The sequence below is a fragment of the Carassius carassius genome, chromosome 9 (genome assembly GCF_963082965.1).
Source record: "Carassius carassius chromosome 9, fCarCar2.1, whole genome shotgun sequence".
Classification (NCBI taxonomy): Eukaryota; Metazoa; Chordata; class Actinopteri; order Cypriniformes; family Cyprinidae; genus Carassius; species Carassius carassius.
The window spans coordinates 3,466,233-3,484,200 of record NC_081763.1 but is presented as its reverse complement, the minus strand read 5'-3'; the positions used below and the strand labels follow the sequence as shown (position 1 = coordinate 3,484,200).

General features: G+C 42.7%; 1 protein-coding gene across 2 annotated transcripts in view; it reads left to right on the top strand.

Annotated features, from left to right (window-relative positions):
* Positions 1 to 17,968, top strand: part of LOC132148762 (G-protein coupled receptor family C group 5 member B-like) — a 38,100-nt gene that overhangs the window by 559 nt on the left and 19,573 nt on the right. The gene's annotated exons all lie outside the window — the stretch shown is intronic.

Sequence of the window (17,968 nt, the reverse complement as noted above, 5' to 3'; positions counted from 1 at the left end):
CATGTTTCTGGTGTGTGTCAAGTCCTGGATTATTAAGATTTGCATACTTCAGGGTTGAGCTTACTTTGCAAACTTTACTCTCCAAGAACTGAATGAACTGATGAAATTATAGATGCTGTTGTCTGGATCAGTGGAGGTTCTAGATTAAGGGTGCTTTCACACTAGCACTTTTGGTGCGCACCCGGGTTCGATTGATGTCAGAGTTCGGTTCGTTTGGACTGTGTGAACGCTGTCTTCTGTACTCGGATGCGCCCCCGCAAACCGTACCCGAGTCCGCTTAAAAACGGTGGTCTGGGGTACGCTTCATGTGAACTCTGGTACGGTTCGCTGCTTATGTGAATGCAATCGTACCAAATCACGGAAGTGAACCGCTTTTAATGACAAATTATTTGATGAAAATGTGTGTTTGTGTGTGTGTTTCACTCACTTTCCTGATGAGCGTGACTGACGCACTGCAAGCAGAGAGCTGTACATCTCATTTATGTTCGCCTTCAACGTTCTTTAGAGCATTTTCAGTACATTCGTAAGACAGACGCAAGTGCCGTTATGTACTTTGAAGCTTTATAAACAAAACGAACAGTTCAAAAACGTAATACATAAAAGTGCAGAGAGTAATGTTGTGCATTTACCACCTTCTCCTGCGCTGTCGTTACCCAGCACTGGGGTAAACAGCTGCTGGCTTGATGACGCAAGCGAACCGCGGTTCAGACTCAAATATTATAATATGAACACAGTCCAGCGGGGGGGGGGGGGGGGCAACCGAACTCGGGTTCGGACCAGGCAAGTGTGGAAGCAGCCTTAGTGTCCCGGGCGAACCCCCTTTTAGCCCACAAACATTACTGTCAACAACAACAAAAAGCACCAATCTGCTGTTGATCATATTCAGCCATTTGGAACAACACATCAATAATCTTAATTTTTTTAAACTATATAAAATCGAAAATTTATTAAAAAATTTTTTACTTAAAAGTATCAAAGCGAAGTGAGGTAGACAGGTTTTTATATTCTTAACGATTTCATAGAAACCAGAAAACTATATATTCACAGTGTTGTTATGACTGAATTGTGGTTTATTTGGTAGCATTTCATATAGGGCTGCACGATAAGGGCCAAAATGATAATCACGATTATTTTGATCAATATTGAGATCACGATTAATTAGCACGATTATTTGTTGATTTTAACCAAAACAAATTTTATTGTCACACAAGCTAATTACTTTTACTGCCTTCACATCCATATTGTGCAACATTCCTGCTAATGTACAGATATGTGCATCAAAATAAAATAGGTCCTCTTATTCACCAAAATTCTGTGAATCTCCTTAAAGAATAAATAAAAATAAATTAAAACAATAAAGAAAATGTAGCAAAACTTCAACAGGGCACTATTTTACATTTTACAATGTGTAAATATATTTTAGGAAGCAAAATATAAACTTAAGTTGTACCTGCATAATGGATGTGAATAAAACTAAAAATAAAATATACAATCAATAAGAAGCAAATATTCCATAACAGAATGTAACCAAATAAGAACATTTCAAGGCAGAAGAACTATGCCGAAAAGAGTACTGTAGTTTACAGGTTTTTGGAAAGAAACACTAGCCTGTCAACATTTTCTGGCTTGAGGGATGAGCGAAGGCAGGTCACCACATTCCCCCCTGTGCTGAACACCCTCTCAGAGGGAGAACTTGTAGCCGGGATGCACAAGTATTTCTTTGCCAGTTTTGAGAGACGTGGGAAGAGTCTCTGATGTTCCCTCCACCAGTCTAGCGGGTCCTCCTCACTGTCTAGGTTACCTGATTGTAGGTACGACTGTAGCTCAGAAGATATAGCTTGTTGTTCTTGGAGAGGACTGAGTCTTTGTGTGGCTGCCGCTGCTCACTCAGCAGTCTTGAAGAAACTCCCCAAGGTCTTTTTCTTTTTTTGTAGTAGGTGCATCCTCAGCAGTCTCACCATGGGGATCAGTTGTTGAGCCCATCTCCTTGAAGAGTAAATAAGATATGATTAATAAATAGCCCTAATAATCTAAACATATTCAACACTCATTTCCAGACATTACATTAAGCCACTGGATTTCATATCATTTTAATCCACTTAAAAGCATTAATTTATCATATATTCTGCAAATTCTGCAAGCTTCAGTTCTCTTTGTGCCTCCGTCAGCTGCTTTTTACGTCGCCAGCTGTAAGAGAAACTGCTTACCAGCTTTTTGCAGAGACCCACTGCTCGATCAATCCGAGGATCTCTCATTGCATTCTCTAAAAAAGAACATGAACAAGTTAAATCATATGTAAAATTAAACCACAGATTTGATAACCCAAATCATATTGTTCAAGATTAAAGTTAGTAAAATCTTATGTCAGACGACATGAGTAAAACTGTAAAACTAGCAGAAATAACAGTTGTTGTTATATTAAGCTACTATTGTTATTATCAGTAACATATTCACACACATTAGCAAAATAAGTACTGATCAACTCCAATTAATAATCACAAATAGCATATTATTTCAATTAATTATATATATATTTAATTAATACACAATTATTGTAATATTTTTCTTTAATATATATATTTTTTACTTAATATACAATTCTTTAAATATTTTTTAAATATAACTTTTACTCACCTTTTGCTAGATGGAGTCTGTGGCCAAAGCACTGAAGCCTAGTCCAGTTATTTAGAGAAGCTGCCTTCACCACATTAGCTCCGTTGTCTGTTGTAATGCAGACGAGCCGATCCTCCTGCAAGCTCCAAGAGGCCATCGCCTCCCTCAGGCCCTGGGCAATTGACTCTCCCGTGTGATCTTGCGGGAAAAATGATGTTTGCAAGCATCGACTCTGCATAGCAAAATCCTCATCGATGTAATGAATTGTCAAACTCATGTACGCATCCATTGTCCTGCTTGACCACAGATCCGTTGTAGTTGCAAAGTACTTTATATTGGCAAGATCACGCTCTATTTCCCCTCTGCGTTTTCTGTACATCGCAGGTAGTGCCACCTGTGAAAAATAATTACGAGAGGGGATCACGTATCGTTTATCCTGAGTGTTGACCAAGAATTTGAAGCCTTCGTTTGTCACTGTGTTTATTGAGCGCATGTCTTTAGCCAAATGAAATGCGACTGCATTCGTTATTTCACTGTGTCTTTGGGAGGTGGATGGGTATGGTGATGCGCTAAAGAGGCTCGCTTCGATGGATGTCTGAGTTGATGTTGTGGGATGATTAGTCTTTGCAACGCATTTCTTGGCCCTCATACATTCATCGTATTGAACTTTATGGTGTTTTTTTAAGTGGTTAAAGAGGTTCGTTGTGTTGCTTTGTGGTGCCAAAACAACTTTATGGCACTCTTTGCATATGACCTGTTCTTATTTTGTGTCACTTGCCTGAAACCCAAAATGTTTCCACACAATGGATGATGATCCGATTCTCGGGACAAGCCCCTCGGCTGCTCCCTCTGCTACGTTAGACATTTTTTCTTTGTTAAGATAGATTATAGCCTGCTATCTGTATTTTCCTCACGCTACTCTGTCTTCTGTCTGTGACTGTCTACATCTGGAAACTGACTGAGCTGCTGCGCGGTGCAGGGAACAACTCTGATTGGTGCATGGACGCACGTGATCAGACAGCGGCTTTACAGCGCGCTAGACTGGCTTAAAAAAAAAAAACATACAAAATACAAAGCGTGAATGAATGACGCATTTTAAATATCGCTCAATCACGCGAATTTGATCGTGGGAAGCCAAAATCGTGATCGTGATTAAAATTCGATTAATTGTGCAGCCCTAATTTCATAGTGTGACTGATTTGAGTAATTGTATTGTTCGTGCTGGATGGTACACAGGATTTAATTTCGCATATGTATTTTCAATTATCACCATACGAGTGCGTAGCTGAAAGAAATGTGTATTTATCCTTTAGTAGGGTTGGGTGTCGAAATCAATTCCAGTTACCAAATCAGATACTTAATGTCAGGATTATAATATTTTTTTATTTGTTAAATTTAAATTATGCTTCCACCTAAAGTGCACGTTTAGTTTTTTTCCATCTGTGAGGACCTGACTCTGCGATCTGCCACAACTTTCCTAGCTATGTTAAGCGCTCCAGTGTTTGGCTAAACTTGCAATTAGCAAGTAACTGCAAGGTATAATATTTGATAATCTAACATGTTGAAAGAGAGGTGTCACCGTCAACAATGCAAAGCACTTTAATTAAACAGATCGTGAAGGGTTAGTTCACCCAAAAAAAAAAATTGTCATTAATTACTCACTCCCATGCAGTGGCGGTTTCTCCATTAGGGCGATTGGGCGACACACCACCAAAGTGCGAAAGGGAGGGATTTTTTTTCTTTCACATTCATCCACAGTGTTACGCTAGCTTTCACTATTCTAGACTGTTTGTGCTGCCTCTAAATAGTCCAATCAGCGTTGAGTCGCGTTTTGTGTAGTACCGCCCCTTTTTGGGTGATTTCTGTCAAACTGAGGATCGCCCCGAGTGCTCCCATAGACTTCCATTCAAAGATCATTTTTTTCAAACTGCAGGCACTGCAATGCAATCTCTATGAGTTCGGGGAGAGCTAGCCCTATCGTGCTTTCGTCATCGTGCGTAACCTTAACTTGTGCAACGACTGGTGAGAACAGTGACATCCAATAATATTTAAAAACTACTTAGAATTTTAACAGCAAAAAAAAAAACAAATGAAAAACTACTTTAATAGCTTCATCAAATGTGAAAAAAAACTCAGAGACGGCTATGCAAATTTAGTTGTCAGCTGAACTTGATCGATATCACGGCAAACGTTACCTCAGTGCAGATTAATTCTATCATGTCATTGAAAGAAATACCATTCATTCATCGTAGCAATAAGGATAAATTGGCAATTAAAGAATTAGGACCACCAAAACTAAATTTAAACATCAAACCAGAATCTACAAAGGGAGGAAAGTTGTATAAACGAGGATTTTCGAGGATTTGGTATGAGCAGAGAAAAAGGCTAGCAGGCTGCGAAGTAGCTGACGCTTTATTTTGCTCATTTACCGCTGCATTTTGTTCCATCGCTAGAGTGTAACGGACATCGCATGGACAACTACAGGTGTCACCGAAATGCATCATCTCTCGGAGAAGGTGAAAAAATACGAAAGCGCAAAGATGCATATAGATAGTAGGGAGCAGTGTAATGTAAGTGAGTAATGTGATATAAGTGAGCAGTGAAATACAAATGAGCAGTGTTCTATAAGTGAGTTGTGTAAACAGTGATTTATGTGACTTCATTTATTTCTTATTAAACTGAAATCGAAGTAAAACGTTTTTTTGGAAAAACCACATCCTGGCGTCAGTCTTCATTTGCTGCTGAATTGTTAACACGCATATACAACCCCTGGCAAAAAGTATGGAATCACCCCTCTCAGAAGATGTTCATTCAAATAAGGGCTGGGACAACGTGTCGAGGTCATCGATGACGTCGACGCAAAAAATACGTTGACACAAAATATGCGCATCGAGTCGTCGACCTGAATTTATTTCTCTAAAAAACGTTTGCAAAACGTTTACCTTATGTGCGCTGAATATACGCGATGGCTGGATCAACATTCTGTCCAACGTTATATAACCAATCCAGGGGTTTTTCTGCATTGATCTTTTTTTTTGGCGGCTGTCAAAGCCTTATTTGATCGGTGAGTGACAGTGACAGGGCGCGTACGAGAGAGAGCCCCGGGTGCGCGCGCACTCACAGTCTTCAAACAACACGAGCGCTTCTTGCTCTCTCTCTCCCTTGTGCATATTAATCAAAATCATTAAACACGATAGAAAAAGGGTGAAACACCCAAGTTTCACGCGCAGTTTCACTCACAGTAAATTACGGCCTATGCTCTCAATGTCAAATGCAGAAATGTTAATCCATGCATTTATGACCTCAAGGTTAGATTATTGTAATGTTTTATTGGGTGGTTGTTCTGCACGCTTAGTAAACAAACTACAGCTAGTCCAAAATGCAGCAGCAAGAGTTCTTACTAGAACCAGGAAGTATGACCATATTAGCCCGGTCCTGTCAACACTGCACTGGCTCCCTATTAAACATCGCATAGATTTTAAAATATTGCTTATTACTTATAAAGCCCTGAATGGTTTAGCACCTCAGTATTTGAATGAGCTCCTTTTACATTATAATCCTCTACGTCCGCTACGTTCTCAAAACTCAGGCAATTTGATAATACCTAGAATATCAAAATCAACTGCAGGCGGCAGATCCTTTTCCTATTTGGCGCCCAAACTCTGGAATAACCTACCTAACATTGTTCGGGAGGCAGACACACTCTTGCAGTTTAAATCTAGATTAAAGACCCATCTCTTTAACCTGGCATACACATAACATACTAATATGCTTTTATTATCCAAATCCGTTAAAGGATTTTTAGGCTGCATTAATTAGGTAAACCGGAACCGGAAACACTTCCCATAAAACCCTATGTACTTGCTACATCATTAGAAGAATGGCATCTACGCTAATATTAGTCTGTTTCTCTCTTGTTCCGAGGTCACCGTGGCCACCAGATCCAGTCTGTGTCCAGATCAGAGGGTCACTGCAGTCACCCGGATCCAGTACGTATCCAGACCAGATGCTGGATCAGCACCTAGAAAGGACCTCTACATCCCCGGACAACTCTACATCCCAGGACAACTAGAGCCCCAGATACAGATCCCCTGTAAAGACCTTGTCTCAGAGGAGCACCAGGACAAGACCACAGGAAACAGATGATTCTTCTGCACAATCTGACTTTGCTGCAGCCTGGAATTGAACTACTGGTTTCGTCTGGTCAGAGGAGAACTGGCCCCCCAACTGAGCCTGGTTTCTCCCAAGGTTTTTTTCTCCATTCTGTCACCGATGGAGTTTCGGTTCCTTGCCGCTGTCGCCTCTGGCTTGCTTAGTTGGGGACACTTCATCTACAGCGATATCGTTGACTTGATTGCAAATAAATGCACAGACACTATTTCAATAGTTCACGCTTACATATAATTAGCTGAGGTATGGAATGCGTATTTGGCGTGCTGTCCGGGGAAGGGCTCCGAGCTCGGGAATGGCCCGAACCTAGAGTACCCCCCCCCTTCCCCGTCTATTTATAAAGTGAACTTGAAGTGAGGAGATGGGGTGGAGGAGGGATGCTGATAAACCGTCAATGGATAGAGGTAAGTCAGCGATATTTATACTATGGGATTGATTACTTGATTATGGTCCACCTGTGTTGATTAGGCTAAGTATCTGACGCGCTCCTCCCGAATCTTATTAATAAAATTACATTTCAATAGTTCACGCTTACATATAATTAGCTGAGGTATGGAATGCGTATTTGGCGTGCTGTCCGGGGAAGGGCTCCGAGCTCGGGAATGGCCCGAACCTAGAGTACCCCCCAAAAAGCAAATATACAGGAGGACAGGGGCTGATTTGGTTTCTGAGAAGTCGTCTCGTTGGCAGGTTGGAAGGGCCTACGTACTCCGGAGGGAGCGACTTGGGCGTTGGGAGAGTAGGCCCTACCGGCTGCAGCTAGTGAACTACGTGGTTGTTGGCGCCCGGTCGGTAGGGCTCGAGCCGATTCTCAACTGGAGCTTTTTGGCGTTGGAACGGTGAGCCCTACCGGCCGATGAGGAGGAGCAGCGTGGTTGTGGTGCCCGACCAGGAGGACCCGAGTTGCCTCGACCGAAATAGGTCACGGTGTCGGCGTACGGGCCCTACTGGCTGATAGCCCCTGCTATTCAGTGGGTGAAGGGCCTAGTGCTGACCGAGAGGGCCCATGAAGCCTCCGACAGGAGATTGAGACTCAGAATGACGGACGTCTGGGTCCTCTCGGTTTGGCAGATAAAAAGCTTTGGGCTGGCCGACAAGGAGGACTCTGGCGACATCTGATGGGAGATCCTGACTCACGGCATTAGATGGATGAGACTCACTTGCTGCCGGCAAGCATAGGCCCGCCCGGGAGAACTCTCGCCAGACGTCTGAAGGGAGCGCACACATCAGACGGGTAAGCCTCGCCGGACGGGGAGAGTGGAAAGGAAAACCCGACTGGGAGGTCTCTCGCAGCATCCGATGGGGCATTAGACTCAGAACATCGAACGGGTAAGCCTCGCAAGGCGGGGTTAAAAGATGTGAGGGTAGCTGAGTTATTATTATTATTTATTTATTTATTTATTTTATTTTATTTTATTTTTTTAGTTATTTTTTTTTTTTATTTTTTTATTTTTTTTTTTTGCAGGATTTGGCGAGAGGACGAGACTCGTAGCGTCGGACGGTTAAGCCTCGCCTACCGTCAAATGGAAAGGGAAGTTGCGTGGCCGAGAGACTGTTACCGACATCCGAAGGGAGCACATGCATCGAACGGGTAAGCCTCGCCGACCGTAGAGTGGAAACGTAAAGCAAGTCTGTCCAGGAGGCTCTCGCCAGCGTCCGAAGGGAGCACGCGCATCGAACGGGTAAGCCTCGCTGACCATGGAAAAGGTAAGGTTGTCTAACCGGGAGGCTCTCGCCGGCGTCCGAAGGGAGCACACGCATCGAACGGGTAAGCCTCTCCGGATGTGTGACAGAAAAGGTAACGATAGGTGGCCAGGAGGCATTTGTCCGCATCCAACGGGGACTTCCTGTTCCCCAAAAACAACTGGGTGAGCCTCGCAGGCCGTAGAATGGAAAAGGTAAGTTTGTGTGGTCGTTAGGCTGTCGTCAACGTCTTATGGGAGTTTGCTACTCACGGCAAGAGACGGGTAAGCCTTGGCGACCGTAGGAAGGAGGGAGGGTTTATTTGTGTGTTTGGTGCCTGCGGCATCGAACGGCTTGCTTGTAGGTTTTGTAACCTAGACCACGCGGAATGGTCGTGATTGGCTGGCCAGGAGGCTCTCGCCAGCGTCCGATGGGAGCACTCTCATCGAACGGGTGAGCCTCGCTGGCCAAGGATGGAAAAGGTCAGGTTGTCTAGCCAGGAGGCTCTGACCGACGTCCGATAGGAGCTTAGCTCCAGGAATCGAACGGGTAAACCTCTCTGGCTGAAGGACGGAAAAGGTTGTCCGGCCGGGAGGCTCTTACCTTCGGCCGACAGGAGCTTAGCTCCCAGAATCGAACGGTTAAGCCTCGCTGGCCAAAGGACGAAAAGGTAAGGTTGTCTAGCCGGGAAGCTCTCACCTACATTCAATGGGAGCCCTGACTCCGTGCATTGGATGGGTAAACCTCTCCGTACGTAAGACAGAATGGCAAAAAAGGGAGCCAGGGGCTTTTACCTACGTCCGAAGGGAGTGTGAGCTCCAGGCAACGAATGGGTATGCCTTGTTGGCCGCAGAATGGTAAAGGTGAGGTTGTCTGGCCGGGAGGCTCTCGTCGGCATCCGATGGGAGCTCGAGCTCCTGTCATCGAAGAGAGAAGCCTCGCTGGTCATAGGATCGAAAAGGTAAGGTTATCTGGCCGGGAGGCTATGGCCGGCATCCGTTTTTTTTTTTTTTTTTTTTTTTGGGGGTTAATCTAGCTTTTTAATCGGGTAAGCTTCGCTGGTGGTCGGATGGAAAGTCCAAGATTGCTTAAGCGGGAAAGCGTCTGACAGGAGTTTAATACTCACGATGTCATACGAGTAAGCTTTGCTGATAGTTGAACGAAGAAGGCAAAGGTTGGCTCAACCGGGAGCACTCTTGCAGCGCCTGACAGGGAGTTCGATACTGAGGACGATTTGGTTGTCTACGAGGGTAGACGCTGTGAGGCTTACTTGAATAATTGTTTAGCAAATCCAATAAGCTGCTTCCGATAATGAGTCCGAAAAATCTTGTTGCAGTCATTGTATTCGAAATTAAGCGTGCAAAAATAAATAGGCTTTCCTGTGCCAGTGTACCCCAAATAGGTGCCGTGTATCAGCGATGTTGTCGTATTGTCATATTGTCAGCACATGAGATCGATGGTACATATCGACGATGTAATCGTGCATGGGTGGATTAAGAGAAAGATTCTTTATACTTGTCTGAGCTTACTATTTGCCATTTTAACCATGCAGGTGCACGAAAAAGCCTATGGAATCACCAATAATCGAAAAAAATATATATATTTTTTGGACGTACTGATAAACTGGCATTAAATATAAAATACTATATTTAAAACTACTAGTTCATGTAGTCGGCACTATTGTCATCTCGCTTGTCCAGTGAAATTATTTTTCATAAGTATTTTTTATTTTATTTTATTTTTTATTTTATTTATTTATTTATTTTTTAAACTATAGTAGATTCCATTTAAAGTCCAACGATTTAACCCTAATATGGACGTAAACAAATGCCTTAAATATAAGGTATTCAAAAACCGGTAAGTTCATATATTTGGAGTGAGTTCAGTTGAAATGATGCCTTGGTCATACGCGCTCCGGACCACATGCCTCATGATGGGACCGACGCGCCGCCCCTGAGACCAGAATGAGATGCATTCTAATGTAACTGTGGCATTAAACTCCGTTAGTGAGAGCTCCTTTAAAATGTGGCACGTATCGGATTTACCTGTTAAAGTACGATGGAATACCTTATATCTGCAAACGATGCATGTCTATTTGTGGATGGAGACTTCTTTGCCACCTGCAGGCTCACGTCATCCTTTGAGAGCACGGGCGAGCGTGAAGTGCAGTGCTGAGATGGGATAACGGAGCGGTTTGATAGCCGAATTATGGTAGGCCGCCTGATAATTATAATTAAAAAAAAAACGTTGATTGGAGAATGGGCCTAATATCGTCTTGGCTATTGTCGATACATGATGCTGTCACCGCAACCTAGGATGCCTGGCATACCTAGAAGCGGAAATTATTATTATTATTAATAATTTTTTTTTTGCGTGTGAACAGACGCTGCTGTGGCAGTGGGGAGATACGGGAAAGGCTCCTGCAGGAGCAGATACTGCTGCGGCAGTGAGGAGGTATAGGAAAGGCTCCTGCGGGAGCAGATACTGCTGCGGCAGTGAGGAGGTATAGGAAAGGCTCCTGCGGGAGCAGACACTGCTGCGGCAGTGGGGAGGTATAGGAAAGGCTCCTGCGGGAGCAGACACTGCTGCGGCAGTGAGGAGGTATAGGAAAGGCTCCTGCGGGAGCAGACACTGCTGCGGCAGTGAGGAGGTACAGGAAAGGCTCCTGCGGGAGCGGACACTACTGCGGCAGTGGGGAGGTACAGGAAAGGCTCCTGCGGAAGCGGACACTGCTGCGGCAGTGAGGAGGTATAGGAAAGGCTCCTGCGGGAGCAGACACTGCTGCGGCAGTGGGGAAATACGGGAAAGGCTCCTGCGGGAGCAGACGCTGCTGCGGCAGTGGGGAGGTATAGGAAAGGCTCCTGCGGGAGCAGACACTGCTGCGGCAGTGGAGAGATACGGGAAAGGCTCCTGCGGGAGCAGACACTGCTGCGGCAGTGAGGAGGTATAGGAAAGGCTCCTGCGGGAGCAGACACTGCTGCGGCAGTGGGGAGATACGGGAAAGGCTCCTGCGGGAGCAGACGCTGCTGCGGCAGTGATGAGGTACAGGTAAGGCTCCTGCGGGAGCAGTAACTGCTGCGGCAGTGAGGAGGTATAGGAAAGGCCCCTGCGAGGGCAGACACTGCTGCGGCAGTGAGGAGGTACGTGCAAGGCTACTTGCTTCGGCTGCTTTGATGGGGCAAGCTAAAAATGAATGGGTAGCCTACTGTGTCACCAGCTCAGCAATTGGTTGCCTGATTTGACAATTCCTCAAGCCTTGTCCACATTATTAGGTTCCTGTTGGAAAAGCATCTTTCCTCTCGTTTGGCCTCCGGGCTCTTTAGACGGTTTCCCGAGCGGATACGTTTGGAACGCTGTTTTCACGTTGTAGTATGGACTGTGGAAACAGAGGCTTTTGGAAACGATGAAGCATGTTTAGTCTTGTAAGACGTTGTACCAAAAGACATGATTACAGCAATAACATTAACCCCTTACCAGTCACCCCCCATTTTTGACATGGAGACAGAAATTACATACCCAAAATAAAGATGTTTCTGCTCATGATTCTTTCTGACTAGATCCATGATCAACATTTGTCCACGAGCTAACACTTCGACGTTTACCGTTCAGGAATAGGAATCGTTTTCCTGACATAATTACTTAATAACTGTCACTGAAATGATGTTTTATCGAAATATTGGTCAATTGGCTTTCAATTGATGCCGGGTTTATCCAGATCAAGTAAGGGAGTGATGTTTAACGTGCTGTGAAAATGAACGATAATAAACTGGGGCGGTTGGCGATGCTTGCAAGCAAATGGGTTAATGGCAGTTATGTGCTATTCGCTTCCAAGTGGTTTCTAAAGATGTTTACTTGCCAGTTTTTTCGTATTACGGTCCTTAAAGTCCCCGTGAAACGGAAGTTGCAAACGACTTTTCTCCAGTGTTGTGACGTATTTCCAAGAGAAACGGAATAATAAATGAGGAAAGTAGTGGGCGTGGCTTATTTTCCAACTAGCACCTGATTGGATCTAGATAAGTAGGTGTTTAATTCGAAAAATAGAGGCAGATCTAAATGCAAGTTTACAATCGGTTGTTGAGGATTACTCGCCACCTGAATCACCACAATTTAGTTTCAGCAGGAAAAGGAAGATGAGAACAGGAACACACCGAGGATCATTTACAAAAATGCACCTCCTTGCCATCTCTCCTTTCACACGCTGTCAATGCTCGCTACACACAGGCAGCCTGTCTACTGTCAGTGTCAGTTTGAGGGGCGTGGTTATGGATTAAGCAGACACCAAATTCCTCAAGCCTACATCATCAGTGAAGGTCCTCCAATGATTATAAAGGCAGAATTGTTTTTTTTTTTTTGTTTTTTTTTTTTTGTGTGGATTGGCTCGCATGGATGAATTGTTCAGCACAAAACGATCAATTTAGGCAAACAAAGTAAATATAGTCAATTTTGATTTCATGTGGACTTTAAAAGGCGACAGTTATTTTACTCACACTTGCTATCCTGCGTTGAAACACTATAGCGGATGCGTTTTAGATGAATTTTGAGTGATCACACCTGTGAATGGTGAAATAGGTCCCTAAATGATTTGGTCCTACCAGAAAACTTGCATAGAAATTAAAATTTAAAATTAAATTAAGCATTTAGCAGAGACTCTTTTATCCAGAGACTTACGAGCTTTTTTTTTTTTTTTTTTTTTTTCTCCTTCATGGAACTTATGTCTGTATCATTTCCGTGAGGTTTAAACGTGCGCGGTAAGGCGAATGTAATGCCTTTGCTTCGTGGTTAATTGGCATCTTCGTCCGACGGAACGTTTGTATCTGTAGTCCAAATCTATGCGCAATCCACACTCCAGATCAGCAGGTGGTGGTAATGCACCTTTACGCTGGTTTGCCAAAACCGCCATAAAACACTAGCAGAAGAAGACGGAACTGCGTCATGACGTCGTTTAACCAACTTTTGCCACGAACCTGCTTTTAGATGCAACACTTTGGATGCCAACTGCCGTAAAAATCCAATGAAGAAAAAGAAGAACCTGTTTTTAGCGTCTTCGCCTGAAAATGTATTGGTTAACGTCGCGCGGTCTGCGCCGCTAGAGGAAGCGGCCTCAAACTGCCACTCGGCCGGTACGCCGGGGTGAAAGGCTGGGCCGCGGTGAGAACTGGGGTTCGACCCGTGCTGGTTGGGTTCTTTCTGCTGCAATCCAGCGCTCGGGGAGGGCTCGGTCTCGAGCGGCACGATTGTTGTGTCGAGCAAGGCGAGCTCGGAGCTTGCACGGTCTACTGCTTTGACGCAATGTATTTTGTTTAAAGCGCTATATAAATAAAGGTGACATTGACATTGACAGTCTTCAAACTACACGAGCGCCCCCCCTCGTGAATATTAACCAAAATCATTAGACACGATAGAAAAAGGCGAAACACCAAAGTTTCACGCGCGCTCGCGCACTCACAGTCTTCAAACTACACGAGCGCTCTCTCTCTCTCTCGTTCTCTCTCTCTCTCTCTCTCGGGTTTCCGTTTGCGTGCGTGAGTGAGTGGTTGTGGATGGAGCGCTAGCGTTTTACAACTTTTTAATACACGACTGTGGTGAGCTTTTTCCTCTTTTTCACTCGCATGAAAAAGGTAAGACATCATTTATCGTTTTTTCTTTTTTCAAAGACGCTGAATAGGAGGGCTGTTAGTATTGTTTGAAAGTTAGCGGGGAATGGCGTCCTCTGTGACGCCGCTGTCCATTGGACACGGGGTTCGTTTCATTATGGATCCCGGAGTCACGATGGAAGAGGCTTTGCTAGCGGTAGGTGAACAAGTTGGCTATGATAATATATCTTATGCATCTCGGATGAATAAAGCTGCCGTTGTTTTTTTGAAAGAGGAACGTTTGGTTTTTGTTTTGATTGAAAGTGGAGTCTTTATTAATGATACGTTTGTTCAGGTATCGCCGCTATCTGTTCCGTCAACGAGAGTAGTTATTTCAGGTGTTCCACCTTTTATCCCTAATGAATTGATTGAACAGGAATTGCGTAGGTTTGGAAAATTTGCAAGTGGATTTAAGACTGTGACTCTGGGATGTAGAGATGCCGTTTAAAACATGTAATCTCACTTAGGAGGCAAGTGTTCATGTTTTTGGATTCTCCGACACAGTCTTTGGATGTTTCGTTCAAAATAAAGCATGGAGGAGGATATTACACAGTGTATGCTAACTCAGGGAGCATGAAGTGTTTTGAATGCGGGGACGTAGGACACAAGCGTCTTGCTTGCCCGCATAGAGAACAAGTGGAACGTGTAGAGAGACCTATTGAACAAACGAATGAAGTTGTTGAAGGACAAAGAGTTATAGCTTCCAGCAGTAATTATGTTTCTCAAGGTGAACGGATGGTAGGGACTAATAGAGAAAATGAGAAAGATGATGTGCTTGTAGAGCATTCAGTTCCAGTTGATAAAGTTGGAGGGAGTTCAGAAGATGTTGAAAATGCAGGAGAAGGACTGAATGTAAGTGAAGCCATGGGGAAAAGTGTGCCAGTTCTGCAGGATGTTGTTGTTGTTGAAAATAACCAGAAGGATGTAGAAATTGTGTCAAATGATGAAAATCAAATAGAAAGTGATGCTGATGAAATGGAACAGGATGAGTCAGACGGAGAAGGATCTGATGTGTTAAACAGGTCGAGAGATCTGTATTCATTGGAGGAAATTGATAATTTTCTTGATGAAACTTTTGGACAGTCGGTTAAGGTTGATGACTTTTTTGCAGACACAGAAAATTTTATCAGATCGGTTGCAATTTTGCAAAAAACGGTTAGTTTTGATTTGTTAGATGAAAGGAAGCGGTATCGATTGAGGAAACATGTTACTGTATTGAAAAAGGTCTCCAAGGCAAATAAAAACAGAAAAGGTAAAAAAGTTTTAGCAAAAAATAAGTGATTTCTGTCTTGAGCATGTTGCACTTTCTGGTCTTCTTATTTCTTTATCTGTTCCTCTCTCTCTTTTTATCTATGGGGAGTTTAACAGTAGGCTCTTTAAATATAAATGGTGGGCGGGACAGACAGAAGAGAGAATTGGTAAAGGAGATGGGCCATTTGAATAAACTAGATGTTATTTTTCTCCAGGAAAAAAAAAAAAAAAAAAATGCTTTTCTCTAAAAGTTTAAAAGTGAAGATCTTAAATTCTTGTATGTTTGTTAAAGGTCGAGGTTTTATGGTCAAAGCTGATATAGAGGGTTCAATCTATTGTTTTATTAATATTTATGCACCTAATATTGGGACTGAAAGAATAGATTTTTTTTGTAATATTAAGAAAAGTCTTGAACAAAGTGATTGTGATTGTTATTTTGGGTGGAGACTGGAATTGTACTGTGGATTTTAACATTGATAGGCTTAGTGAAGAGCCTCATTTGCAATCCAGTAAAAACCTAAAAAAGTTATTGCTTCATTTTGATTTGGTAGACGCATGGAGAATTACTTTTCCAAATGTAAAACAATATACATGGGTGAAAGTTGTGGATGGAAGGGTGAGTGCAGCCAGATTGGATAGATTTTATATGTCACAAGAGCTTAGATCTAAATGAACTGATAGCTCTATTAGACCAGTCGGGTTCTCTGATCATCATCTTATTATAATAACACTTCTTTTAAAGCAAGAAGCAAATAGATCTCAGTGGCATTTTAATAACAAACTACTTCAGGATGATGTTTTTTGTGAGAACTTTAAGATTTTCTGGTAGAAGTGGAAAGTAAAAAAACATTCTTTCGAGTCTTTAAATCAGTGGTGGGAGATTGGAAAGGCTCAAATTAGAATTTTTTTGTCAACAGTATACCTTTTTTTTCTTCTGTGATGTTAAAACAGGCCATAGAGGAGGTGGAGCGGGCCATAAGACGAATTGAAAATAATTTTTTAAATGATGAGGAGACTGGAAATAATGATCTGCAAACAAAAAGGTTGGAGTTGAAATCCTTGTTACAAGAAAAAGTGAAAGGAGCACTTGCGAGGTCACGATATATTCAGTTAAAAGATATGGATGCCTCAAGTACTTTCTTTTTCAACTTGGAGAAAACTTTTGTGAAAGACCAGCGTATGACATGTTTAAGATGTTTAGATGGTCATGTAACAACAGATGGAGTGGAAATGAGGAGATGCACTGTGGACTTCTATACCAAGTTGTATGAGAAGGAACAATGTGATGAGAAATGTGTCCAGGAGCTTTTAGAAGGTCTTCCTCAACTGTGTGAACCAGAACAAGTGGAACTGTATAAAGAATAAAGCTTGGAAGAACTCACAACTGCGGTAAATCAGCTGGCATCTGGGCGTGCACCTGGAGTAGATGGACTCACTATTGATTTTTATTAACACTTTTGGAAGGTTATTGGTTCTGATTTACATGAGGTTTTAAGGAGTTCGTATGATGAAAATGTACTCCCAGCCTCCTGTAGAAAGGCTGTTCTCACATTACTTCCTAAAAATGGAGATTTAACTGAACTTAAGAATTGGAGACCTGTTGCTCTTTTGTGTACCGATTATAAAGTGCTCTCTAGAGCCTTGTCTAATAGGTTAAAGCCTTACATTGGTTTACTTGTACATATGGATCAGACCTATTGCATTCCAGATCGGACTATAATGGACAATTTGTTTTTAATGAGAGATGTGATGGATGTGTGTAATGTATATAATGAAAGTGTTGGAATTTTATCCCTAGACAAAGAGAAAGCCTTCGATAGAATAGATCATAATTTTCTATTTTCAGTTTTCAAAGCTTTTGGTTTTGGAGAAAAAATTATAGCTTGGGTGAGTCTTCTTTATAATAATGCTTCCTGTATGGTCAAGGTGGGAGGGGGCCTTAGTCGACCAATACCAGTAAAAAGGGGAATAAGACAAGGCTGCCCTATTTCGGGACAGCTGTATTCATTATCAATTGAACCCTTTTTATGTTTTTTAAGAAAGCATTTGACGGGTTTTAGTTTACCAGGTTGTATAACTGATTCACCTTTAGTTGTATCTGCGTATGCAGATGATATTAATATTTTTGTCAAAAATGAAACAGATATACATTCAGTGGTAAATGCTTTGAAGTGTTATGAGAAGGCTTCCTCGTCAAAAATTAATTGGGATAAAAGTGGAGCTTTAAAAGTGGGACAGTGGAAAGAGGAAAAGATACCTGTTTTACCTGGTGGTTTGAAGTGGGGAAGTGATGGGATCAAAATTTTGGGTGTTTTCCTTGGCACACAACAATTTCAAGAAAATAATTGGGAGGGGGTAATGGAAAAGGTGTGTGCAAAAATTTCTAAATGGAGATGGTTGCTTCCCCAGATGTCGTACAGAGGACGTGTTTTAGTAATCAATAATTTGATTGCTTCTATGCTTTGGCATAAAGTTATGGTTTCAAATCCACCAAAGGCATTGATTACAAGTGTGCAGAAGATAATTCTGGATTTCTTTTGGTCAGGGTATCATTGGATTAGGGCTGCTGCTCTATATCTCCCACTTTGTGAGGGAGGTCAGGGGCTTGTTGATTTATC